Consider the following 26,946-nt stretch of genomic DNA (forward strand, 5'->3'; position numbering starts at 1 on the left):
TCAGGTTAGTTTTGGATTAGGTGCTGCCAACCTGAGTTGTCACTCCTTTGCTTAAAATATTCCAGTGACTTCCTAGGCTTTTAAGATATTGTGAAAATTACAATACTGGATAAATGGAATCTATTACATCTAAAATTTTGTTTTGAATTTGTCCTCCAATTAATTATTATACTCTTGACAACCTATACTTAATTTAGTTCCATGTGCAAGCCAAGGATTTTGTCACCTCATGTTCTACCTACACATACCTGGTGGTCTGCTGGTTCTTCTGCTTGGAAAACTTTTATCCTCAGTTTTGATTAGTCTCACTCCTGTAAATTCTTCAGGACTGAACTCAGGGAAAACTTTCTGGCTCCCTACCCCCTAAAATGGTTCTATTCCCTTATTATACAATGCATAGTTTTCCTTTATGGTACTTAGCACAATTGTAACGAAAAACATTGGTATAAAATTTGTGTTAAATCTCCTTCCTTACTGGAAGCTCAAACTGAACAGGAACTGTGTTCCATAGCAACATTTCCTTAGTATTTGTTAAATAAACAAACGAAGGAAGAATTTCAAGTCTGCTCAGGATACTCATAATTGTTAAAAGTAGAAAGATAGTATTTCTCATAGTGTTAATTATATAAAAACACTAGAAAATGCCTTGAAAAGGAAACAAAAACTTAATTAGTAAAAATATGAGTGTCTGCTGTCTCTCTGTATACACACACACACGTGCACACACACACATATTCTAAAACTCTATACAATTAAAATTTAAGAAATAAGCTATATTTCTGTAACAAGACAAAATAAACAAAAGTCATAACGAAAAGAAGGTTTTGAAACATGTATGCCAATATTTCCAAAGGAAAGCGAAAAAAGCAACAGCAAAAACTCATGCCATTGGGGCTTCCTTGGTGGCGCAGTGGTTGAGAGTCCGCCTGCCGATGCAGGGGACACGGGTTCGTTCCCCAGTCCGGGAAGATCCCACATGCCGCGGAGCGGCTAGGCCCATGAGCCATGGCCGCTGAGCCTGCGCATCCGGAGACTGTGCTCCGCAACGGGAGAGGCCACAACAGTGAGAGGCCTGCGTACCGCAAACAAACAAACAAACAAACAAAAAACTCATGCCATATTGGTTTCTAGTTCATATTTTATACTAATTTTATACTATACCTTGAGTGAACTCTACAACATTGATGTGTTAATTAACTTTGGGAGATATACACATTATATTATTATTATTTAGCTAGATATAGCTCATTTAAATTAAATGAATGTAGCCTGTTACCGTGAAGTATCAATCATGAGAAAATTTATGAAAAATACCTACTGAGCACACAAAATTTGTTTTCAAGTACTGTCTTTGAATATTTAGTTCTATTTTCAAGTTCAGTAATCCAGTGATCTTCAGTAATCTGTGTTGGTGGATCCCACATCAATTTCTTATTAAAAACACATTGTAAGCATTTCCATTATAATAAATTTCTACTACATGACTCAAACTTCATCAAAGATATGAATAAAGAAGAATGATAATATATTCTTTGATTTCTAGGATTCTGTATTAAAATAAAAAATACTATGACTACAGTATTGGAGAAACTAATAAATTGTCACTGGCAATGGGATAATTTATAATTTCCAGTTGATAGGCTAACAGTTCATGAACTAAAAAAAAATGAAACAATTTTCAAAGTACTATTTTATAATTGATAGTGACAAAATTGTCTTTCTCAAAGAAAATGTACCAAAAAAAACCCCTCAGAATCAAATGAGTGAAATTCTTGTAAATAAATACTATCTTTGTGTTGCTTACATAAACAGTTTAGAGCCTACAAAAACTCCTGTCCTACAATCCACTGGATTATCCTTTCTCTGATACCTCTTCTTTATTAATCAGGATCTTTGTTAAGGCACTAATTCAGTGCAGTGAATTTCAGTGACTGAACAATACAGTTTGCAACCGTTAATTATGACGCACATATAGGAAATATTGCATGAAGGTCCTTATTTGTCTGACAGTGAAGAGAGTTTGAGGAGATCTAATTGATGGGAATGTATATGCATTGGACGGATTTGATAAATATTTTTATTGATCAAGAATGTTATGATAGTAACTATCTCAACAGCAGTGATTCCACTATAATTTACTAATAACTGTTGTTATTGTAGAAGTGCCAATTATTTATTGAATCAGTGACTGGATTGTATATACCTGCAATTCAGTCAAGGATTCAATAAATAATTTTTGAGCATCTAACATTTGTTAGACACTACTCTAAGCCCCAGAAATATAATACTGAACAAGACTAAAGAGTTACCTTTCATATAATGCTTCCAATATAATAGCGTACAGACAGAAAGTTTAAAGAATATTATAAGAAAAGTGAAAGAACTAAATATAGATAAAAGGAAATATAATTTTTTGAGGGTGGTTCTAAAATTTGTCTAGAGAATTATTCAAAGTGGTTTTCCCAGAATACCTTATTTTTTCTTCAGTTTTGAGATATTATATAACTTTCAATGAGATTTTATAATGCTTACTATCTATCTATATCTATCTATCTATCTATCTCCATTCAGATTAAAATACAATCTTGGATGGACCATATCATATGCATTGTCTATCCTTGATACACCCTTGAATGTAGAAATGTAGAGAGTACTTAATAACTTTTTTAACTTGAACTTAAATGCTTATAGTTCTTGGGTAAATGTTGAAAACCAGAGAGGTGCTTGCAAAATTACTTAAGTAGCTAAGTACTATATTAGTACATTAGCTATGTGAACCTATAGCCATAGATAGATGATGTAATATCAGTATCATCTTTCTCTTTTAAAGAGGGGAAAGAGCAGGCATGGAGGTGGCCAAAAGACAAAATTTGGCTGGAGTTAGATTGTGGAGAATTGGAGTATGAAAGACTCACCCAAGACAAGCGAAGATAATGAGCTTGGAGAATAGGGCTGATCCAGAAATGATAATGAGAAGGTCAGATGAGAAAACAGTGTAGTATCTAGTAGGGGCCTGAGGAATGTTGAAGCAAGATTTCAAAACCAGGAGGAAAAGATCTAGTGAAAAAAAGATATCAGGATCGTTACTGGAAGTCTAATGGTTCTAAGTTTTGGGTATTAGCTAGCTTTGAAATGTACTTTTATGAGTCAATAGAGAAGATAAGTTAAAATGTCAATTAGAGGAAGGCAGTATTTGACATCTGGCATACTGAAATTGACCTGTGTGTAATGGTCATTGTTTTACAATATTTAGAATGGCGAGTTCTGAATCAACTAGGAAAGGAGTTATTCTGGATGTTACTTTTTCTAGATATTTAGGGCTTGACCTTTTGTGTGATGGAGTTCTAAGTATTTTTCTTCAAAATACCTTGTGTATTAAAATGTGAAATAGTGGATGGTCTTTAGAGTCTACAGACTTGGGTTTGACTCCTTGTTTAGCTCTAATATCTTTGGCAACATCTAACTTCAGTTTCTTACTCATTTAAAATACCATGCCTAAATTTATTTATTTATTTGGAATGTTACTGGATTTAAGTGTTCCCGTAGTAACTTACATGAAGGTCTTTATAAGGAGTTATGTTTAAATCAGTTGAAGAAACCTTTATTGAACACCCTCTATGTTTCAGTTCTTAATTTAGGCACTAGAAGGGCTCAATAAATACATATTGAGCTACTTATTTTTTGTATTAATTTTATGTGCAGCCCTACTGAATAATTTCCATTATGAATTCACCATACATTTTGAACCCTGAAGAATTCACATACATCCAGTTTACCTTCTATAGTCCTCATCCGCTTAGGACACAGAAATTTATAAAAGAGTTACAAATATTCACTGGGGGTATATTTCAAAAAGATTTCAAAATTTTTGTTCCTTTAAACATTTGTACATCAAGATAAAACACAGGAAAGAACATGAACAAATGATGTGAAACAGAATAGTTTAATATATTAAGAACATTACCTGATCAGAGCAGAAAATATTATTTTAATTATCTGTTAAATTTTCAATTAAGGAGAAGACATATGTGTTACATTAATCATTTAAATATACATTTCAGTTTTTTTCTAATTTTTTTGTATACTATTCCAAAGATTACTGTAGTCTTGGAGTTTTTGATTAATTTAGTTATTAATTACAGAGTTTTCAGTGTTTCTCTGCAAAGTCTTTATCTCTCAAACACTTATTTTTTGCTCTTAAAGTTGCCATCTGACATTTAATTAGGCTGTCAATGATCATCATCCCATATTTTTGAAAATCAAAGTTCTAAATTGACGTTAATTACAAAGATAAGACAGTTTCAAAATGTAATTCCCTTTTGGTTTCTTGTTTGCTAGGAAAGTTTTTCTTTTCTTCAGGAAGATGTTTTGCTTGGTGTTTTTTCATCAGTTTTATCCCAGTGATACTGAAATATTTCATTAGGAAATTTTGACACCTTGAATGCTCTACAATATAAATGATTCAACTAAATGCTTTCATTTTGACCTAGATATGAACTGGAAAGGGGAAAGTTAGTAAAATGGTAAGAAATTAGATATTTAAAAATATTTCAAGTTAAATTGCAGAGAAATCTTAGAAGGGCTGAGTTTGGGTAGCTCAGATACCCTTGGACTCAAATCTTGCCACATTATGAAATTATGTTTAATCCAAGAAAGTGAAAAAGGTTCAATCAACATATTTAGATTCAGAAATATTTTTATCCTTTCTGCACTATACCATGCCTTTGTATTGATAAACAATAAAATTGAGAAGTTAAAAAATTGCGCCATAAAATATGGATACTTTATTTGGAATGGAAGAAGAGTGAAAGTATAAAATATAGTACCAGAAGTTAGGAAACCTAAATTTTGGTGCTACCTTGGTCTTTAATATGTTGTATAAGATTCTAATTTATCAGGGCTGAAGCCCAGGAATATTCATTTTTAACAAACTATGTGATACTGAAATAGATGTTCTATGAACTACATTTTGAGTGATAATTGAATTAGGTGGGAGGCTGTTTCGAAGTTCCAAGTTCAGGGAATTAACAGTTTTCCATGATTAGTATATGGAATGGTATTTATAACACCACACACACAAAAAAACCACCATAAAATGGTATTCTCACTTCCAGGAGGAAAATTGTGCTGGTTGTTTTTCTGGTTAATTCTTTTTAATTTTCTACCTATAAAATAGGAAAAGGAGAATTGAATCATATGCATAATTCAGTAAAAAATATGCTCGGAAATACAATCCTCAAAGAACAGAGCTGAATCCTTTATATTTCAGTAATCCCAACTTCCAATAATCTTTTAGCAGAATCATACTTATTGAATGAAAGATGAGTGAGTAAAGTATTTAAAAAATTATCAAGATATATGAGGTAAAATTATAATTGGTATATTTTGAAAAATTCTCCCCATTACTTTTGTTAATGAATAAAAATCAAAAGAATTAAAATGTGTTAAATATTTGTACCCTATGATAAATAGATAGGAATATTTCTGGTTAAACTTTTCTGAGTGTCAAAATTTCAGTTAGAGAGGAACTTAGGAATCATTCTTTCACCTTTTCAAAAACACATTTAGAAAGAACCTTCAGTTCACTTACATTGTGATAACTCAGGATATAAGGCCTAATAAAATATAAGATTTTCATGAAGTTTACAATCTAGAATTAATCCCACAGGTAATACTAGATCACCCGAAGCAGGTTGTGAGACAATAATCTGAAATTTAAGAAATTCCACCAGATTTTCTATGTGTCTTCTCTGTAGTTATATAGCATATGTAAAGGATAGATTATCACACTCTTAACTAGTCTAGAACTATATAACAAAAATCTAGATAGCTCTTAGATTTAGTTCGTAAGTAAAAGAGGCCAAAAGTACACAAATCGACTCCTTGTCTGTTAAGTACAGATGCTGAGGGAATGTTGGTATGTCAGAGATACCAATATGGCATATTCATTTTGGATTTTATGGTTACCTCAACATTAAGGTCAATGAAAACTTGTTTGTATGGTTCCCAGCATTTATTACAGCTGTTGTTAAATATATATTTGATGATTAGATGAGTAGTGTATGTACACTTCATACACAAACACACATACACATGTAATCAGTTCATTGGGATAGTGCCTGAATCAGTTACCTTTAATAATATTTCTTCATTATTATTTGCTTAGTTAATATAAAAAATAGTCATGTTATTCCAGGGAATACCTTAATTAATAGTAAATGAGATTATAGGGAAGTTGTTGTTTGGTTACCTAACTGCTGTAATTAAGCACGTATTTTCTATAGTTGTTTACTAATGAAAATTGAGGGTAGATGCTATAAAACTCTTTGAAACCCCCAAAATAAAAATGATAGTGCTGTTTCAATTGAATTAACATAATCTTTGGCATTAAAGATATTTTCCGGTAGAGACATGATCCAAAGTCATTCTTAAGTAACAATGATCAAAAAGAAGGAACAAAATATTTTGTTTTTGAAGGATTATTGTTTGGACTACTTTGGGCTGCTCATTTAAGTTACAGAATTTCTGTAACTTTCTGTACATTTCTGTTCTGCTTTATTTTCTTGTGAATCCTATTTTTTTTCTCCTCTATATGTGTAAATAAGCAGCTTTTAAGCAGTGTGAGTGATCTTTTCTGAGTGAACAGATAAGAAGAGATCAGTAGTAGATATATTAACATCACCCAGTAATTTGATGTTGTGGTGTCTCAGACATATCATGAAGCTGTAAAGAACTAAGTTTCGACTCTCAAAAATGAAATTGGCATACAGTTTACTCAACAATAAACTTTACATTTTAAATAAAATTTAAACTTAGGTAAATTTTAAGGATAAAAGAATGGTAGGACATTTATAACATTTTTAATTGTCCAAATCCATAACACAAAGACTTTGTTTAGTTATGTCTCAAATCCATTACTTAAATAAAAACAGAATTATGATATTTAACCTCTTCTTGTCATTTTATTTATTTAAATCACCATATATTTACTTCTGTGTATACATGGGATAAAAGGCAAACAGACACTGGATTTCTTTTTTCTTATATTTTTAATTTTAATGATTTGTTCCCACTGGCATAAAGGTGCTTGTGTATCATTGGTACAATACAGTATTAAAAAAAGTATGGCCAGAAAGATATATGATTATTTCACATGAAAAAGTGTTCAATTTATTAATCATCAAGGAAATACAAATAAAAAACATGTTTCCAACACTCACTCATCAGAATAGCTAAAATTTAAAAAACTGACACCACCAAATGTTAGCAAGAATGTGGGATAACTGGAACTTGCATGTATTTTTGATAGAAAGTTAAATGGTACAATACTTGCAATTGTATTTTATTTTACATTTGGCTATTCTGGTAGCTTTTGTGATGGTATCATATTGAAGTTTTAATTTGCATTTTCCTGATGCCTCAGATTTGGAACATTTTTTTTTTAAGGCTTTTGCCCTTTTAATTTCTTATTTTATGCCTGTTCTTGTTTTCTTCACTTTTTTTCTAATAGATTCTCTCTCTCTCTCCCCCATATCTCTCTCTGCTGGAGTTCTTAATTTTGAATGAAATTCTTTGTCAGATATATGTACTGCAAATATCTTCTGGTTTCTGGCTTGTAATTTTATTCTAGACATTAAATAAATTGTATTTAAATACATTGCTCTTCAATGTATCAATATTTTTCTTTACAGTTTATACATTTTGTGTCTCATATAAGCAATATTTGCTTACATTATTAAGAAAAAGAAGGTATTTGTCTATGTTTCTAGAAAATATTAACACTTTTCAATTCTTCTTATGAGATCAGAATAAACTATAGAATAAAATTCTTAAAAGATACCATCTAAAAGAAGAACAAAAAACTTTAAATATCTAGAAATAAATTTTAACAAAATATATATGTTGGTGCATGATTAGTATATCACTTTCTTAACTATTTGCAAGGATTCCTCAGAGAAGCCATTGAGACCTGTAGTTGTATTTCTGGGAATATTTTTCTCTTTTTAGAAAAATAAAGGTTCAATTTCCTTAATAAATGTTATGATATTCAAAATTAGTGATGTTTTCTAATTTTTTTTCTATTTTAATTCTAATTAAAAAAATTTGATATACAGTTATTTGAAATACATTAATGTATTTTTAATATCTTGGGGACTATAATGCTGACCCCTTTTCATTCTTGTTACCTGTAGATTTTAGTTTTTTCTCCTCTCTCTGCTTCTCCCTTCCTCCTCCCACTCTCTGTCTCTTCTCCTTCACTACCTTCTTCTAGTTCACTTCTTCCTCTTCCTCCTCCTCCTTCTCTCCTCCCTCCACCATTTCCTCCTTTTTCTCTTCTTCTATAAGACTTTTTAGACATTTGTTAAGTTTTCAAGGAACCATTTTTGTCACTGTGGATTTTTCCATATTGCACATTTCTTTTCTCTTTCAGTGACTATTGTTCCTACCCTAAGTTTACTTGATCCCTTCTTTTATTTTCTTTTGATTTTTGTTGATTTAATACGTTTTGATTGATGCCAACCATTGTGTGTTAAAAAATTTCTTGAGATGATTTGAGGTTCTGCATGATGTTATCTTTCTAATGAGAATTAACTTTAGGCTAGGGAAAGATAATTTCAGTACAAGCTAAGATTGAATTGATTGGATACAGGTGTCCAGCTTGTTTTGCCAATTTCTTATCTTAATATTATATTATTAGTCAGGAGTTCCAACTGAAAATCTAAGGTGTTTACCCTGGGGACTTCATCTTGGTGGGACTTGAACTCTAATTTTTATGTCCTCAGCTCTGTGAGACTGCTGGACGTTTGCTATACTTCCCAACTTGTGGGTGGCTGCTTGCCAGTTGGCAAATACCTTACATATAGAGGAAGATAAGAATTACATCTGACTTCTCCTCAGAAACCAGGCAAGTAAGAAGACGGTGGAGTGAAATATTAAAGTGTTGATAGAAAAAACCCTCCAACCTAGAATCCTGTACCCTGCAAAATTATCCTTCAAAAGTAAAAAAGAAAGAAAATATTTTCAGACAAACAAAAAATTGAGGGAATTTGCTGCCAGTCATTCTGCCTGGCGAGAAATATAAGAAGTTTTTCAGAGAGAAGGAAATAAAATAGCCCAGGATCTACATAAAATATGGAGGATCTACATAAAGAAAGGAAGAACATCAAAGAAGGAATAAAAAAAGATACAATAAAAAATATTTCTAGTTTTAAAATTTTCATATTATTAATTGATCTAACAGAGAATATCTAACCATACTGAAGGAGAAGAATAATGTTGGAGGATTGATATTACCTCACATCAAGAATTACTATAAAGCTATAGTACGGCTTCCCTGGCGGCATAGTGGTTGAGAGTCCACCTGCCGATGCAGGTGACATGTGTTCGTGCCCTGGTCCGGGAGGATCCCACATGTCGCGGAGCAGCTGGGCCTGTAAGCCATGGCCGCTGAGCCTGCGCGTCCGGATCCTGTGCTCTGCAGCGGGAAAGGCCACAACAGTGAGAGGCCCACGTACGCAAAAAAGAAAAAAGCTATAGTAAACAGGACTGTGTGGTATTGGTAATAAATAAATAAATAAATTAAAAAAAAAATAGTGTGCCCAGAAACAGACCCACTTAGTCAACGGGTCTTTGACAAAGAAGGAAAGGCAATGAAATGGAGAAAAGATAGTCTTTTTAACAAATGCTGCTGGAACAACTGGATACCAACATACAAAAAGTGAATCTGGACACAGACTTTACACCCTTCCAAAAATTAACCCAAAATAGCTAATTGTAAAATGCAAAACTATAATACTCCTAGAAGTTAAAATGTTAGAAAATCTAGATGACTTTGGGTTTGGTGATGACTTTTTAGATACAACACCAAAGACATGATCCACAGAGAAATATATGCTAATTTGGACTTCATTAAAATGAAAACTTCTGCTCTGTGAAAGACAATGTCAAGAGAGTTAGAAGAAAAGCCACAGGCTGAAATAAAATATTTGCAGAAGACACATCTGATAAAGAACTGGTATCCAATGTATATAAAGAACTCAGAACACTACAATAAGGACATAAATGACCTGATTAAAAAATGGGCAAAAGACTTTAACAGACATCTCACCAGAAAAATGTACAGATGGCAAATAAGCATATGAAAAGATGTTCCACATTGTATGTCATGAGGGAAATGCATATTGAAACATCAATGAGATACTACTAAATAGGTATTAGAATGGCCAAATTCTGGAACACTGACAACATTGAAAGCTGACAAAGATGTGGACAACAGGAACTCTCATCATTGCTGGTGTGAAAACAAAATGGACCAGCACTTTGGAAGACAGTTTGGTGGTTTCTTACAAACTTAAACGTACTCTTACCATATGATCGTTGGTATTTACTTAAAGGAGTTGAAAACTTATGTCTACACAAAAACCTGCATATGGATATTTATAGCAGCTTTCTTCATATTTGCCAAAACTTGGAAGTAACAAAGATGTCTTTCAGTAGGTGAATGGATAAATAAACTGGTATATCTAGACAATGAAATGTTATTCAAAGCTAAAAAGAAATGAGCTATTAAGCCATAAAAAAGACATAAAGGAACCTTAAATGCATAATAGAAAGTAAAAGAAGTCAATCTGAAAATGCTAAATAATGTATGATTTGCAACTATATGACATTATAGAAAAGGCAAAACTATGGAGACAGTAAAAAGATCACTTGATTGCTAGGCCTTAGGGACAAAGGAAGGATGAATAGGCAGAACACAGAGGATTTTTAGGGCAGTGAATATACTCTGTGTGTTACTATAACGGTGGATACATGCTGTACTACAATTGCCCAAGTCTGTAGAATATACAGCAGCAAGACTGAGCCTAATGAAACTGTGGACCTTGGGTTACTATGATGCATCTATGTAGGTTCATCCATGGTAAAAAATGCAGCAGTCTGGGAGATGTTGATAATGGGGAGACTATATATGTATGGAACAGGGGTATATGGGAAATCTTTTACCTTCCTCTCTATTTTATTGTGAATAAAACTGCTCTAAAAAATCTTAAAAAAAAAAAAAAAAGATGTATCCACTACTGTAATGGCTTGCAACATATTAGTCCACCATCTCCAAGAGCTGAAGTGCTCAATGGCAGTATAAATTTTTAACAGTTCTTATAAATGCAAGTCATTTTAAGATGCTTTAATTTACCAATTTTAGAATGTAGCAACCCTAGGAGTTGGGAGTATGAGGATAGTTTGGATAAGCCACTAATATGTTAATATATTTCTTATAAATAGTCTTGTCTTGTGCATACCCACTAGTTAAGAAAACTGGATTTACCTATTGTTATGATTCTTATTTCTTTTAAAAAGTGTAGGTGTTCAGAAAGTTGATGTTAACTTTTTTTCTCCTTCTCCTTAACTTACATTCACAAACTTTCGTAAAAGATGATCAATTGAACATAGAGTTAAACACTTCTCCCACACAGCCTTCTGCTTTATTCATCAAATTCTATGCTGAAAGGAAAAAAAAAAAGCCACATCTGTAGTGCTTAACCATTTTTAACTAGAATAAGAATCCTGAGGAGTAATCTTTCCCTTTCCAGTCGGATACAAGAGAATTGAAAATGGACTGCAGAGGGTAAAACTATATGGTTTTAAATGGAATCTTTCATAAAGGTTAAGGTGGAGATCTCAATATAGATATTGAAATATCAAGGAAGAGATGTGTCATTTGCATAGTTTTTTGAATTTCTGAGAGCTTTGAATCTATAATTTAGTTCACTAAAATGGGGAAATGTAAGTTAATGTCATTTTACTGATGAAGAACCTAAGGGGTAATTGTTGTTTTGTCCAATATGAGATTAGAACTGAACACTCCTGACATGATCTGATCTTTTTCTAAAATAATCATACACTGCATATTGTGCACATGCTCACAGATGCAATTTTAACAGTATGTAGAATATCACACACACACAGATCCCCTAAGAGCTTTAAACGGACAGAGAGCAGTTCTTTATCTTATTCTCCATATGCACACCCAGTTTTTGTTTACCAAGGAAAATCCAATCAGTGCTTTTGGAGTTTATGGGTGTTTATAGAATTCTTTCATCCTGTAAGGTATTTCAAGCGATTTTATTGCAGTCATACCGTTTCAAGTTTACAGTACAATTCAAACAGCTCAGATCTTAGATAAAAAACAAGGATGAAAGGATGATTGCCCACACCGCAGTTTAAACGGAAACTAGAATCTGCATTACACTTTGCGACAACACTTTTCAAATATCTCAAAACCATGACACTAAGTCTAACTCGGAACAGGAAATTATCCTAAGGCCTGAGTTAAAATTTTTTGTTTTCATGAAAATTAATGAATACATATTTTGCAAATATATTATAAATAAATTTGTAAGAATTACTGAATTAGGATATTTTCATTTTATAAGTTATCGATAAGAAGGAAAATAGTAAAAATCATACCAGTCCCACAAATTAGGGATCAGTGCACTATAAGGGGGATTAGCAGCTTTCAACAGGACCGTGGACTGTGAAAGCTAAAGATGATTTTCCAAGTGGCCATAGTAAGAAGTGGTGATTTTGTCTTTGTAGAATCATCACCAGCATCTGAAGCTGTTTGGGAGGTGATAACTCAGGGCTATAGAGACGTGTATCCAAGCGTACTCCTGTTATTTTGCACTCTGTACAGACTGCTCACGTGGCCTGAATTGAAATGGAGTGGGAGAGCAAACATAGGCATATTTGCCTGGCTGTTTGAATGATCCAGATTAGGTTCTTCAGCAGAACTGCTCTGGCAGGTGGGAACTCTAGGTCAATAGCCTAAAATTCAAGCGCAAGAACTTTTTTTCTTAGTGGGGGGGCCTTAAGGAGAAAAGGAAAAGGATAACATTTTTGATAAACCTCAATTGTATCAGTTTTTATATAGGGATGGGGGACTTGAAAATGAGCAGTAACTTAGAATATACTTGATCCATAACAAAAGCTATTCCCTTAACCATTTTGTAGCCATTCTCTCTCCTCTCTCTCTTCCTATGCCCTTTTTTCATTAGTTTCAGGGCCAGCCTACATTCTCAAAAACCTCTGCCCATTTCTTTCCAGGCCCTGGTACATTCACATCTCAAACACACTGTATCTCACTGCTAGAGCTAGGCATACCCAAGAATGTACGTTGCATTTTCCGTGTCAGTGACCGTATCAGTTAGTGAAGTCAGACCCTCTCGGCTGGAAGTGTAGAAATCCTTTCAAATATAATATTCCCTGCTGTGTGTTTCTGTGGCAGATTACTTTTTCTGAAGAAAAACTCAATGTCTGCTTTCTTATCAACTGGCCTTTATTTCCCCCTGTAACATGGTACAGCTCTAGAATAACGGCTGGTTTAAGAGCTACTACAAAAACCTCTGGGGTACTTCTTTTGGGGGGAAAAAAAAACAAACTTCAATGACATTTTCATAACTCTGCTGTTTCACTACACAGAATTCTGTAAATAGAGATAAAACATCATGAGGATGGACAGGGCAAACTTTGATATACTTATGGGAAGAGTGATGTTTGGGAAGTAGGCTGGCACCTACTTTGTATTCACACTTTGATGAAGCTAGTGCAAGCCTATGTTTCTATATGCGTGGTGCACTCAAAACTTTAGTGGGTCTGGTCCACTTCATTACAGGGGTTCCACATTGTGGTGCTAGTATTTACGGGTCACTGCTTCTTGCGTGGCTGTGACCTGTGTGGCAAATTTTCAGTCACATTCAATCCTATTGTACTCATACCAGCCTGGCTTCAAATCCCAATGCATAAACATGAGAATGGTTTAGAACCTTTTTTGTTGTTGTTGCTACTATTGTTTTTGGATACACAGAAATTTCTCTGGTTACTATGGAATAAGAATATTAGTTTTATTAACTGTGTACAAATTCAACCAATGTTTCGAGTATTTTATGTTGTTTGTCCTATTTAATCTTCAAAACAACAATGTGAAATAGGTATTATTATACCCATACATTATGTATAAGGAAACTAAAGTCTGGGATGTTAAGAAAAGTCACCAGTTGGCAGAAATAAGATTGAAACTTTGGTCTATCTGCCTCCGTAGCCCAGTTTCCTGCCACAGTGTCAAACTATCGCATCCTATTAATAAATACACAAGTATACGCCAGCCTGCTAGAAAGTTGAAATGCATTAGGTAGCTTAGGACTTTTTGTTTAGAACTGGTAGCTGACTTGAGATCTCAACTTCTTAAGGTGCAAGGTGGAGGATAAGTGGATTATAAGTAGTTGTGTGCTGGTAAATGCAAAAATCAGCTCTCTGGGAGTAGAAAAGAAATCAATGTATCGAGCCCTGGCTTGTACTGTTTGCTGGTTTTCAAGGTATAAATACTCCTGCTGTGGCTGATTTCAAACTACCAAATATACATGACTGATTAAAAGTTGGGAAGGGATTTGCATAGCACACTTCATATGTAGTACTTCATATGTAGTACTTCTACTGTACAGGTAAGGATAGATATAATTAACCTAAAAATAACAGTAAAATGGACAATAGTAAATAGTGAATAATAGATACCAGTAAATTATAGTAAAATAAACAGGAAATGATGAGTTTTGAGTATTTAGCTCTATGATTTTAACATAATTTATTTCACTGTAAGTTTATATTATTTAATTTTTAGTAATGCCTGTATTTAACCACTAGCTCACAAAATTCATGACAATTTAACAGTTGACTCCCAGATGGATATAGGGCAGCTCCAGCATTCCACTGAATAAATGAAAATATTAATGGAAAAAAAATAATACAGGTGTACCCTCAGCAAGAGATACAACCCCATTATGATGAGGCAATTAATTAAAGAGAACTGAAAATGGCCCTTGAGAAAATGGAACTAACTTATAGCCTCCTGTGATAGTTTCTTAGTCTCTTGTATGTAAGTATTTAGGTAGACTTATCATGGGTAGAACACTACCCATTAAAACATCACAGGACACCAACATCCTTAAAGTAGTATTTCCTTTTCCCCCCACTGCTCCATCCCTTCCTCAGAGCTCATCCCCCCATTCTCTAACCCTTGGTCTCAGAAATTGCTAACTGAAAAGACAGTGGTTTGGAGGCAAGAAATATGAAGTTTCAGCTTGGCTTTTCCAATTACTAAAAGTGAAACATTGAGTAAAATGCATTCTCTGTGAGACTGGGTTTACTAAATTATTAAGTGAGGGCGTTCACCAGGTGATCCCTAAGGTCTCTTCCAGCCCTAACACCATGAGATTAATATCTTTCAGGATATTATTTGGCTGATCAGTTTGACTTTTGCTCACCATCATGGAAGTTGAACAAAGGCCATTAATCAGATGGACACTCACAGTTTGTTTTTTCTCCCATTGCTGTCTTCACAAGGAGATCAGATCAAATGTTTAGGAATCCAATTTGATTTGTGCTACCCTGGATATAGTCCAGCAAATTGAACATCATGATAGTACCTTGGCCAGTTCCTACGCATACTGTTTGCCATAATTCCCTTCCTGATTAGTGGTAAACACATCCCGGTTGGCCTGTGGAGGATTTGGATGAAATAAAGGTTTGAAAAACACATCTAAATGACATTCAAGTTAAAAAGCATTTCCTTAAGAGCTTGTGGTCACTAACATGAATGAAATATACTGTGCCACACCTGCTCATCTAATCTTAGCAAATATAATAGTAAATCCTTAGTAAATTCCATCAGCATTTAAGCAAACAAGAAGGAAATTTGTTCCTTAAATCATATGATTGGATTTTACCTTGAAATATCTCATTATTCTTGAAAATATTCTTTCAAAAGATTTAATTTCTTAGTTTCTGTGATTCAAATAAGTCAGTTTAATACAAATTATTTTTTTCAACAATGAACTGAAACTAGTCCTAATAAGTACATTTAAAAATAGTCCAACAGCACATGTAAGACAAACAAAAATATCCTTTACAAGAATGTGCTGTACTTTTATTGTTTATTTAAAGTGCTTTGGGATGGAAATGAATTGGCTTATCTACTGCAGCTCACTATGGGGAACTGCTCATTTGAAAAGCAGGATACTATGGAGAACAGTATGGAGGTTCCTTAAAAAACTACAAATAGAACTACCATACGACCCAGCAATCCCACTACTGGGCATATACCCTGAGAAAACCATAATTCAAAAAGAGTCATGTACCAAAATGTTCATTGCAGCTCTGTTTACAATAGCCAGGAGATGGAAACAACCTAAGTGTCCATCATTGGATGAATGGATAAAGAAGATGTGGCACATATATACAATGGAATATTACTCAGCCATAAAAAGAAATGAAATTGAGCTATTTGTAATGAGGTAGATGGACCTAGAGTCTGTCATACAGAGTGAAGTAAGTCAGAAAGAGAAAGACAAATACCGTATACTAACACATATATATGGAATTAAAAAAAAAAACATGTCATGAAGAACCTAGGGGTAAGACAGGAATAAAGACACAGACCTACTAGAGAATGGACTTGAGGATATGGGGAGGGGGAAGGGTAAGCTGTGACAAAGCGAGAGAGCGGCATGGACATATATACACTACCAAATGTAAAATAGATAGCTAGTGGGAAGCAGCCGCATAGCACAGGGAGATCAGCTCGGTGCTTTGTGACCACCTAGAGGGGTGGGATAGGGTGAGTGGGAGGGAGGGAGATGCAAGAGGGAAGAGATATGGGAACATATGTATATGTATAACTGATTCACTTTGTTATAAAGCAGAAACTAACACACCATTGTAAAGCAATTATACTCTAATAAAGATGTAAAAAAGAAAAAAAGAAAAGCAGGATAATCTCAAAACCCTTGAATATAGCTGTTTTAACATAGTCACAAAAGGCCAATCTAAATATAAAACAGTTCCAGTAATTCTCTATAAACCTATACCATACCATATTTACAAAGTAAAGACGGAAGTTACCTAGCTTTTCATTTTCTTCAACATCTCATTTAATTCAGTTAACCTAGTCTGTTTGCTTACCTACTCTATTCATGACACTGGGCTAAGCGCTTCAAGAGATTAAAACAAAACCAAAAAACTCTATCTGAGAGAAGTGGTGACAAGACAGATACAGAGTAAGTGGAAAAGTAGCTCCCTATTAGCACATGACCTCAGGAAAAATTAATTAAATAATCTGAACTTTGATTTCCCATCCATGAAATGAGCATAATATTGATACTTAAATCATATGTTTGATATGAGAATTATATGATGAATATATTAAAAAGATATTTGAATGTTTCTTGGAACATAGTGTTATGATACACATTATAAGCAGTTGTTGGTTTGTATTTGGGGGAGATAATAAGCATACATTTATATAGATCTCGTGTCCTAGTGATGATATCTGGAATTTCCTTTCCACCCTCATACTTCTTTCTCATTGAGTTTGCAGTTTTATGTCCCAGAATTTCAGATGAGAAAACAGGGACTTATATTTAATCCTCCTTTTTGGCTGCAGTTGAGGTGGACACCTGGTCCAAGCTTGATTAACCCAATTCCTTCTCCTAGAAATTTGAAATTATAATAAAGAATTTCCAGTGACTTTTGGCAGTGAAGCTGGAATGCATGGAGAACTGGAGCTAGAGAGAACCAGAAAGAGGCAGTCTGCAGGAGGAGAGATAGGAAACCACAGAGCATTATGGAAACCCAGAGAGTAATCCTTGTTTCTCAACCTGCAGTTCTTAATCCCAGACCTTAGTGAGGGCCTACTTTTCTTCCTACCTTCTGTGTTCTTCCATAAATTTTATTTTTTCTTGAGGTCTGTGAAGAGGATTTTGCTTATTTATACCTAGACAATTCCCTACAATCTCTACAGTAAACAATAGTACCATGGTTTGGAGTTTAAAGGACTTTAAATTGTGGTACAGTAATTTCAGAGTGGCTGTTCTGGTTACACAGATGGCAGTGCACACTTCCGAGGAGATGATATTCTTAAGACCAAGTGTGAAGAGCAACCTCTGGAGATGTGCACTGAAGCAGCCACTGTAAACAGCCCTGTTCCCTACAACTGAAAATCTTTGTCCACTGGAACTTATATAACTTTCCTTTGTTTCTGGGAGTAGGGGATTCAGAATGCAAAAAAGGATCAGATCAATGTCAACAAGTATTTATTAATGGCCTAATACACGCAGGGCATGATGTTAGGCCCTTGGTGAAAAGTAGTGAATAATGAGTGTCTTTCCTCAAATTACTCTGTGCACTTTTTCTGAAAAGCAATGACCCTGGAAATAATGGGAATGAGTAGGAAGAGTGATATAAAATGACTTGTAATGTTTTTAATGAAATTAAAGAAATATAGGATCCAGTGAGTCATCACATTGAAGAGCTCAAAACAACTTGGGGATATTCTGATTCTGTGAACTTGAGAGGAAGTGCCCAGTGACACAGAGAGAATAGACAGAGAGGTAGCATATTTAGAATTCACTTATTTATAATTATGCCTACAGCTTGTCCTTATTAACAATATCTTTCTTTTCCATCCTGTAGGAATGCTCATTTCAAAGCATTCTATGCCAAAACATTTGACTTAATTTTTGCTTTATAGCCCAGTCTTCAGGACAGATTGTGAATGATCCTAAGCCTAGAAAGGTAACAAGACTACACAAACACTTGCATTCCACAGAGAAATGTAGCTAGGAAATAGGAAGACATGTGTACAAGTCTAATCTCTTTTTATTGAATTCCATGAGAAACTCAGATTCCCACAGTTTTTTTAATCCATCAAAATAAAAACCTACTGCTATAACATAAATAAGACCTTTATTTAAAACAACAACAACAACTTTTACATAAGGTAAAGTATCTGCAAACAATAACTTGGGGAAGCGATGGAGAGCCTAAGAAGGGAATGCAAGATATGGGAAAGGAATAATATTAAATATTCATAATCATGCCTTCATTTGAATATCTGCAACTGCAGGGAGAAAGGTCAGAATGTATGGGAAACAGGGGCTCTGTGGTTGCCTTCTTCTGATTTTATGTGACCCCAGATCCTGACATGCCTTTGTAGGACTGCAAAGAGGGATCTGTGTGGGGTTTTGTATAGAGAAGAACATGACTAGATGACGTCAGGAGTTGTTCTTTGGGGGAAGAGAATTTAAAAACTGATTTTAAAAAAACCCACGTGCGCGCGCACACACACACACACACACACACACACACACACACACACAAAAGAGAATTCCCTGGTGGTCCAGTGGTTAGGACTTAGTACTTTCACTGCCGGGGGCCCAGGTTCAGTCCCTGGTTGGGGAACTAAGATCCCACAAGCCATGCAGTGTGGCCCAAAAAAAAAAAAAAGTAAAATAGATTGCCAATTTTTATGCCTTATAAAGTCTGTTTCCTTTTACAGCCATTCTTGTTCTGCTCCAGTGTCCACTTTAAGAGGACTGAGTAGGTGAGGAGGATAATGTGCTCAAGCTATGGATCAGTCTCCTACTGTAGCAGGTAAATGGTGGGCAAGGGAGGGAGTAGTGGAGGAGGGTTAAGTACACTTGTATGGCATAGGTGTAACGTTTTCAGTCATTACACTTCAAAATCACTCGTAGTCATTCCTAAAAATTATCTTTCCCTAAAATCTGTGGAGAGGAATCTTTTAAAAATATGTAAAAGTATGTGCATATATACTAATAATAGTATAATTAATTTGAGGGAAAAAGAGCTGTTTTTAGAAGAGAAAATAGAAATGAAATGTGGTTTGCTTCATAGTTTTTAAAACTTGAAGTTGTGAGATACTGGTCCCTGGGAACTGACACAACACTGAAATAATTCCTAAACAACATGGCCTTCACCACCCACCCCTCCCCCTCTATCCTGAATCTCTGAGCCACTTGAAGGGAGGGGTGTTTATTTTTATACCTTAGCTCTTAGCATAATGCTTGGCACAGCATTCATACTCCTTATTTTATTTCTCTGGAATTGGAATTGAAGTGAATTAAATTTCTTGGCAGTTTTTCGTGTTGTTGATATCGTTACTACCTTAGGATCCAGGCATCTAAGCAATTCTTTTTTTCCCACAATATACTTCACTTTTACTTCAGATACTTGCTACTCGCACATTTCTCCTCTTTGGCCCAGTATTAGTTAACTTGTGCTGTGTGGCAAACCATCTTAGTGATTTAAAGAAGCAAATATTGGGTTTCCCTGGTGGTGCAGTGGTTGAGAGTCCGCCTGCCGATGCAGGGTACACGGATTCGTGCCCCAGTCCGGGAGAATCCCACATGCCGCGGAGCAGCTGGGCCCGTGGGCCATGGCCGCTGAGCCTGCGCGTCCGGAGCCTGTGCTCCACAACGGGAGAGGCCGCAACAGTGAGAGGCCCGCGTACAGCAAAAAAAAAAAGAAGCAAATATGATATTTCACATGGTTCTGTGCATTGGCTAGGTTGTTCTTGGCTAGGATGGTTCAAGTGGAGGCTGCAGTGGGCAGGTGGCTTGATCTGGTGGTCTCAGCTGGGTGTCTTTGCTCTAAGTGGTCCCTTACCTTTTAGTAGCCTAGCTGGACTTCGTCACATAGTGATCTCAGGTTTCCAAAAGCGGGAAGAGAAAGTAAGCCCTGATGCACAAGAACTTTTAAAGCCTTTCATTGCATCACATTTGCTTGGCTAAAGCAAACTGTATGGCCAAGCTCAGATTCATTGTCAGAGAAAAATACTCAAAAGTGTGGATACAGGAGACTATGAACCAAGTGGTTGCAAATACTTGATCTCATATTTGAACATGGTCATACTTCAGAAGTCTCTCCCTTGGCACCTTGAAAACCAAGCATCTGATCCATCCACAGTTCTTAAATTTTAGGCCTAATTTTTATGTAATTAATGACCCCCTCATTGAGAAATTAGCATTTGCATTCAAATTTCCATAGTGTTTATATTTTTAACCATAATTCCCTAAGCTATCCCCTGTTGACAGCTCTGCTTCTCCTAGCTCTTTCTCATTTCTTTCACTCTAGCATCTTTGTTATATAATATTTTCACATTAATTTCTAAATGTTTAGGAACATATGAATACATGTGCTCTAATGCTGATTCTATTTTAAGTCACATAGTGTGCTTGCTGGTCACATCCCCTAGAATATTCTTCCCAACAGTTTTCCAGTACACTTTCCTTCTCATTATCCAGATTTCAATTCAAATGTCACCAACTCAGAGAGCCTCAAACAAAGTAGCTCTTGATCAGTCTCCCTTATACCATTTCTGTGTTTTAGTTTTGTTAAATCAGCGCGTTATTTATTCTGTAATGCTTATTACCTTACTTCAAATGGTACACAATGGTAGAACAAACCAGTTGATCAAATATTGAAATAATTACATGTAGTTTGGTAAGTAGCCATTGCTCTGAAATCCCCAGAACCCCTGAGTCACCCAAAAAGTCCTCTCTGGCACCCACTATACATCCCCATCATCCAGAAATAAAAGGGTTAATTCTGACTTAGCAAGGGATTCTAAGCCAGCTCCTGAACTATGGCCAATGTCTCCTCTAAATGACCTGAGCCTGTGGTGTAACAGCTGTCAGCTCATTGCTTGTATGATGCTTCCTAACCTGCCTCTACCATTGAGCAGTGCATTTCCTTGATTTACTATTAGAGGCAAATGAGTTATTTTTCTACAACTCTGTGAACCAGATCCTCTGGGGTTGGGCCTCCAAAACTCAAACTAGACCTAAAATAGCATACATCTTTGTTAACAATAATGATATTATACTTTTGTATCATTTCTAGAGGAGCAAATAGGTGTGTGAGAATGAAGCTTACGAAAGATCAGTTTTGAGGATATGGATGACATAAGAGGAAAGGTTTGTCTTTTGGGGCTTAATTTAGGAGGAAAGTGCAAGCAGGCCCCTTGATCCCTGAATTGTTATGGGTTGGCATTAAATCAGCCAGTGCCTTTGTAATGAGAGACGAATAGAAATAGTGTACTGAAACTGTTTCTGCTTGCTACATAATTTTAGATTTGCCAAAACATCAAGGATGGTATTTTCAAAGGGTATTGCAGAATTCACTTCAGTTCTATGCAGTGGCTTATCCTTTACCTCTGGTGCATCATATGGCAATTCAGAAAAACGAAACCACCTCCACTCAAAAGTAGCTGCATATTATGACAGCAAGAAAACACCTCAGCTTCGGATCTAGAAGATCTATTTGACATTGCTGTGTTCTTGACCACTCTTCCCCCTTACCCTTGTGTACTTCAGCTTCTCCCTTCAAACGAACAGCTGTGGCCACACACTTGGCCGTTGGCAGCCTAACCCCCAGAAGCCAAGCTCTTGAACAGATTTTCTAGGAGCAGACTTGGGCTCTGTAGTGGCTGCCTGCACACCCCCTCCTTGCTAGCTGGTTTCTTGGCAAGTTCTTTGATTCATTTGATTTTTGGCAGAGCAACTCCCCTGCTGACTGTGAAGTCTCTGATTCTGTCAAATGCCTTAGTCAAGCTGAATGTTTATTTGACTGCCCCTTCCTATCATACCTAAAGGTTTAAGTTTTCCAAGATCTATGTTTAGTGTCATACAGAGCTAAATAAAGAAGGGTTCTGCACAGTTGAGTTGTATTGATATGAAGGATGAGAGCAATCCTTTGCCCTAGGGCCAAACCCTCACTGATTCTTTCCAGTGAGAGGTTTAAACATAACACTGTGACCATTTCTTGGCAGAGCTGGCTTTCCCCACCTTCTGGAGTGTCAAGTTACCAACATTCTCAAAGCAAATGCTTGGCCCAGATACGAGGCACTCTCTTTCTTTCTCTCAATGGTGAAAATCTGGTCCATTATTTCGCTTTAATTTCTTTTTTATGGGTAAAGTTGCTGAAAGGATTCTGGAAAAGTTTGCTCTAGGTACTAATTGGAACTGGCCTTCTCTCACTCATAGACCTGAGTTCTGATATGGTTAAAATATTCAGCAGCATCTCATCTGATTAGTTCCCCGTCGTCCCACATGCATTTGAAAAATAACACAGGTGGATATCTGGATGTAACAGGAATTTTACAGAGGGAATTAAGATATTTTATTTCTTAGAGAAAGTCTCTTCTTTAAAACCAGTGCTTATATTCATGCTATGCAATAATTCACCAAGACCAAAAGAAGGAGAAAATATACATTTGGGATAATAGCTGGTAAATGATGGCTTTACAAGCCCAAGAGGACATGGACTTATTTCCTGCTTTGAGAAGATGAATTGAAGAAGAGAGCTGCAATCCCTTTTCCTGTATGAAATATGTATACCAATGCTACTCAAGATCTCTTCTTCAAATATAGTTTGTTTTTATCACATATTCAGCTAATTGTTTTAACCTTCTTATTTAGTTTTACTATTGAATGGTCTGTTATGAAGAAAAACCACATAATTTTGTCATAAATTCAATCTGATCCTGAAATATTTATTCGGCATTTATTATGTGCGATACGTATCAATAATAAATATTTCAGGAACAGAAGACTACAAGGATATTAAAGGTATCTTCATCACCATTCAAGTTTCCATTTTATCTTTTTTAGGGAATTAAGAAAGAGGGAGAATTTGCCCTTTTTGCATCTTTTTGTTCCATTTGGACTTCCAGTGGATTTTTTTTGGCTAGGTGATCTTTTATTTCTTTATTTTTGACCCCTTCACCCATTTCGCCCATTCCCCTATCCTCCTCCTCCTGGCAACCACCAATCTGTTCTCCATATCTATGAGCTTATTTTTTAATTTTCGTTTTTTAAAAATTTAGATTCCATGTATGAGAAAGATCATATGGTATTTGGCTTTCTCTGTCTGACTTATTTCACTTAGCATAAGCCCTGGAGGTCTAGCTATGTTATTTCAGATGGCGAGATTACATTATTTTTATGGCCGAATAAGATTTCATTTTATGTATATATACACCAAAATTTTTTTGTTCATTAATCCATCAATGGACACTTAGGTTGTTTTCTTATCATGTCTATTGGAAATAATGCTGCAATGAACATGGGGGTGCATATATCTTTTGGAGTTAATGTTTTCGTTTTCTTCAGATAAATACCTAGAAGTGGAATTGCTTGATCCTATGGTAGTTCTATTTTTACTTTTCTGATGAAACTCCATACTGTTTTTCATAGTGGCTGCACTAATTTACATTTTCACTAACAGTGCACAAGTGTTCCCTTTTCTCCGTGTCCTTGCCAACACTTTTTATTTCTTACCTTTTTAATTATAGCCATTCTAACAGGGGTCAGGTGATTTTTCACTGTGGTTTTGATTTGCATTTCCCTGATGATTAGTGACGTTAAGAATCTTTTCATGAACCTGTTATCCATCAGTATGTCTTCTTTGGAAAAATGTCTCTTCAGATCTTTTGCCCATTTTTTAATGGGATGATGATGGTGATTATTATTTTGCCATTGAGCTGTATGAGCTATTTATATATTTTGCTTATCAACCTGTTATCACATATGTAATTTGCAAATATTTTCTCCCATTCAGTAAGCTGCCTTTTCATTTTGTTGATGGTTCCCTTTGTTGTGTATAAACCTTTTAGTTTGATGTAGTCCCATTTGTTTATTTTTGCTTTTTTGCTTTTGCTTTTGGTGCCAGGTTCAAAAAATTATCACCAACACCTATGTCAAGGAGTTTACTGCCTATGTTTTCTTCTAAGAGTGTTATGGTTTCAGGTCTTATGTTCAAATATTTAATCCATTTTGATTTGATTTCTATGTATGGTATAAGATAGTCATCCAGTTTCATTTCTTTGCATGTGGCTGCCCAACTTTCCGAACACCATTTTTTTTTTGTATATTAATTAATTAATTTATTTATTTATTTATTTTTGGCTGCATTGGGTCTTCATTGCTGTGCGCGGGCTTCCTCTAGTTGTGAAGAGCGGGAGCTACTCTTTGTTGCAGTGATCAGACTTCAGTAGTTGTGGCACATGAGCTCAACAGTTGTGGCTCATGGGCTCTAGGGCACAGGCTTAGTAGTTGTGGCACATGGGCTTAGTTGCCCTGCAGCTTGTGTGATCTTCCCGGACCAGGGATTGAACCCATGTTCCCTGCATTGGCAGGCGGATTCTTAACCACTGTGCCACCAGGGAAGTCCCCCAAAACCACTTATTAAAGAGACTGTCCTTTTCCCATGGAATATTCTTGGCTCCTTTGTTGTAAATTAATTGACCATATATGCATGGATTTATATCTGTGCTCGCTAATCTTTTCCGTTACTCTTTGTGTCTGTTTTTATGCCAATACCATACTGTTTTAATTACTATAGTTGTGTAAAGTAGTTTGAAATCAGGGAGCATGGTGACTCCAGCTTTTTTTTCTTTCTCAAATTGTTTAGACTATTTAGGGTCTTTTGTGGTTCCACACAAATTTTAGTATATTTTTTTTTCTGTTTCTGTGAAAACCATCATTGGAATTTTGACAGAGATGGCATCAATTAACCTTAATTTAAATTGAATCCTCCACTCTGCATATAATTTTATCTGTCAGTATGGACTGTATTGGTTTCACACATTGAATTACAGTTTTGCAGTTTGAAGTTTACAGGATATTTTTATCTATAATAGTAAAAGTATGTCTGTTTGTATTTTTAAAAGGGGACTTTAAATTTAAAAATAATATGTGCAGATGCAACTGTGTGTGTGGTTGAACACAGACACACACACACACACACACACACACACACACACACACACACGCACATCACCTGAAAGTAGAAGACATTAGTTTTCTTATACCAGATACACTTTTTCTTGAAATTTATAGGTATTCAGAGACAAGTTTAGATCAAGTTTTTCACAAAGTACATTTTTAAAGAAAAGAATAGTGCTTCTTCCTTCTTTATAGGACATTATTTTATTAGTCTATTATTTAATAAAGTATAACATATAGTATCATCATATCTTGTTGTTACGTATAGGTGAGGTATTACTGACTTCCATTACTAGAACGATTCGAATAACTTAACTGTAAATAAATTGTCAATGTGTTCCCTACTCTCATATACAGAGTTGTCATGTGTAAGATCTAACTAATTAAAAATCACACCTGTAAACTGGCAGTACTTTAGGGTCTAAAAAGTATTCATGTGTGGGCTTCCCTGATGGCGCAGTGGTTGAGAGTCTGCCTGCCGATGCAGGGGGCACGGGTTCGTGCCCAGGTCCGGGAAGATCCCACATGGCGCGGAGCGGCTAGGCCCGTGAGCCGTGGCCGCTGAGCCTGCGCGTCCGGAGCCTGTGTTCCGCAATGGGATAGGCCACAACAGTGAGAGACCCGCGTACCACAAAAAAAGAAAAAAAAAAAGTATTCATGTGTATAATTTAAATAATAGGAAATCCAGGGACCATGATTCAATATATGGTATTTTTGAGGTACGCACAAATTACTGCAGCATAAATATTAAGCAATGATCCATTTTTAGGAGGTGGTGGTAAAAATGGATTGACTAAATAACTCATCAGTAGAAAAAAAGAGGCTAAGTAATAAGGATAGAATTTTTAGATGTTTTGGGGAAAATTAGCATATCTAAAATAGTTAAAAGCTTATCAATTATTTGTACATTTCATAAAGTCTTGCAAAGCTTTTCATCTCAAGAGATTTAAAACTGCTAAATAAAAAGTTGGCTAGAAGTAGATGAGATGAGATAGTTTATTTTTTTAATGTTTCAAATTTAAAAGAAACAGATGGAATGATAGACTGATAACTCTGTGCTTGCGGTATAAAACACACACTGCTGGGCTTCCCTGGTGGCGCCGTGGTTGAGAGTCTGCCTGCCGATGCAGGGGACACGGGTTCGTGCCCCGGTCCGGGAAGATCCCACATGCCGCAGAGCGGCTGGACCCGTGAGCCATGGCCGCTGAGCCTGCACGTCCAGAGCCTGTGCTCCGCAACGGGAGAGGCCACAACAGTGAGAGGCCCGCGTACTGCAAAAAAACAAAACAAAAAAACACACACTGCTGCAGTT

General features: G+C 35.5%; 1 long non-coding RNA gene across 1 annotated transcript in view; it reads left to right on the forward strand.

The window, feature by feature from the left end:
• Positions 1-26,946, forward strand: part of LOC307185600 — an 89,245-nt gene that overhangs the window by 6,999 nt on the left and 55,300 nt on the right. Inside the window, exon 2 of the long non-coding RNA XR_013828104.1 lies at positions 19,388-19,482. This is a non-coding gene — a long non-coding RNA (uncharacterized lncRNA). The remainder of the gene's footprint in view (positions 1-19,387; positions 19,483-26,946) is intronic.

This window comes from Stenella coeruleoalba (genome assembly GCF_951394435.1).
Source record: "Stenella coeruleoalba genome assembly, chromosome: 4".
Classification (NCBI taxonomy): Eukaryota; Metazoa; Chordata; class Mammalia; order Artiodactyla; family Delphinidae; genus Stenella; species Stenella coeruleoalba.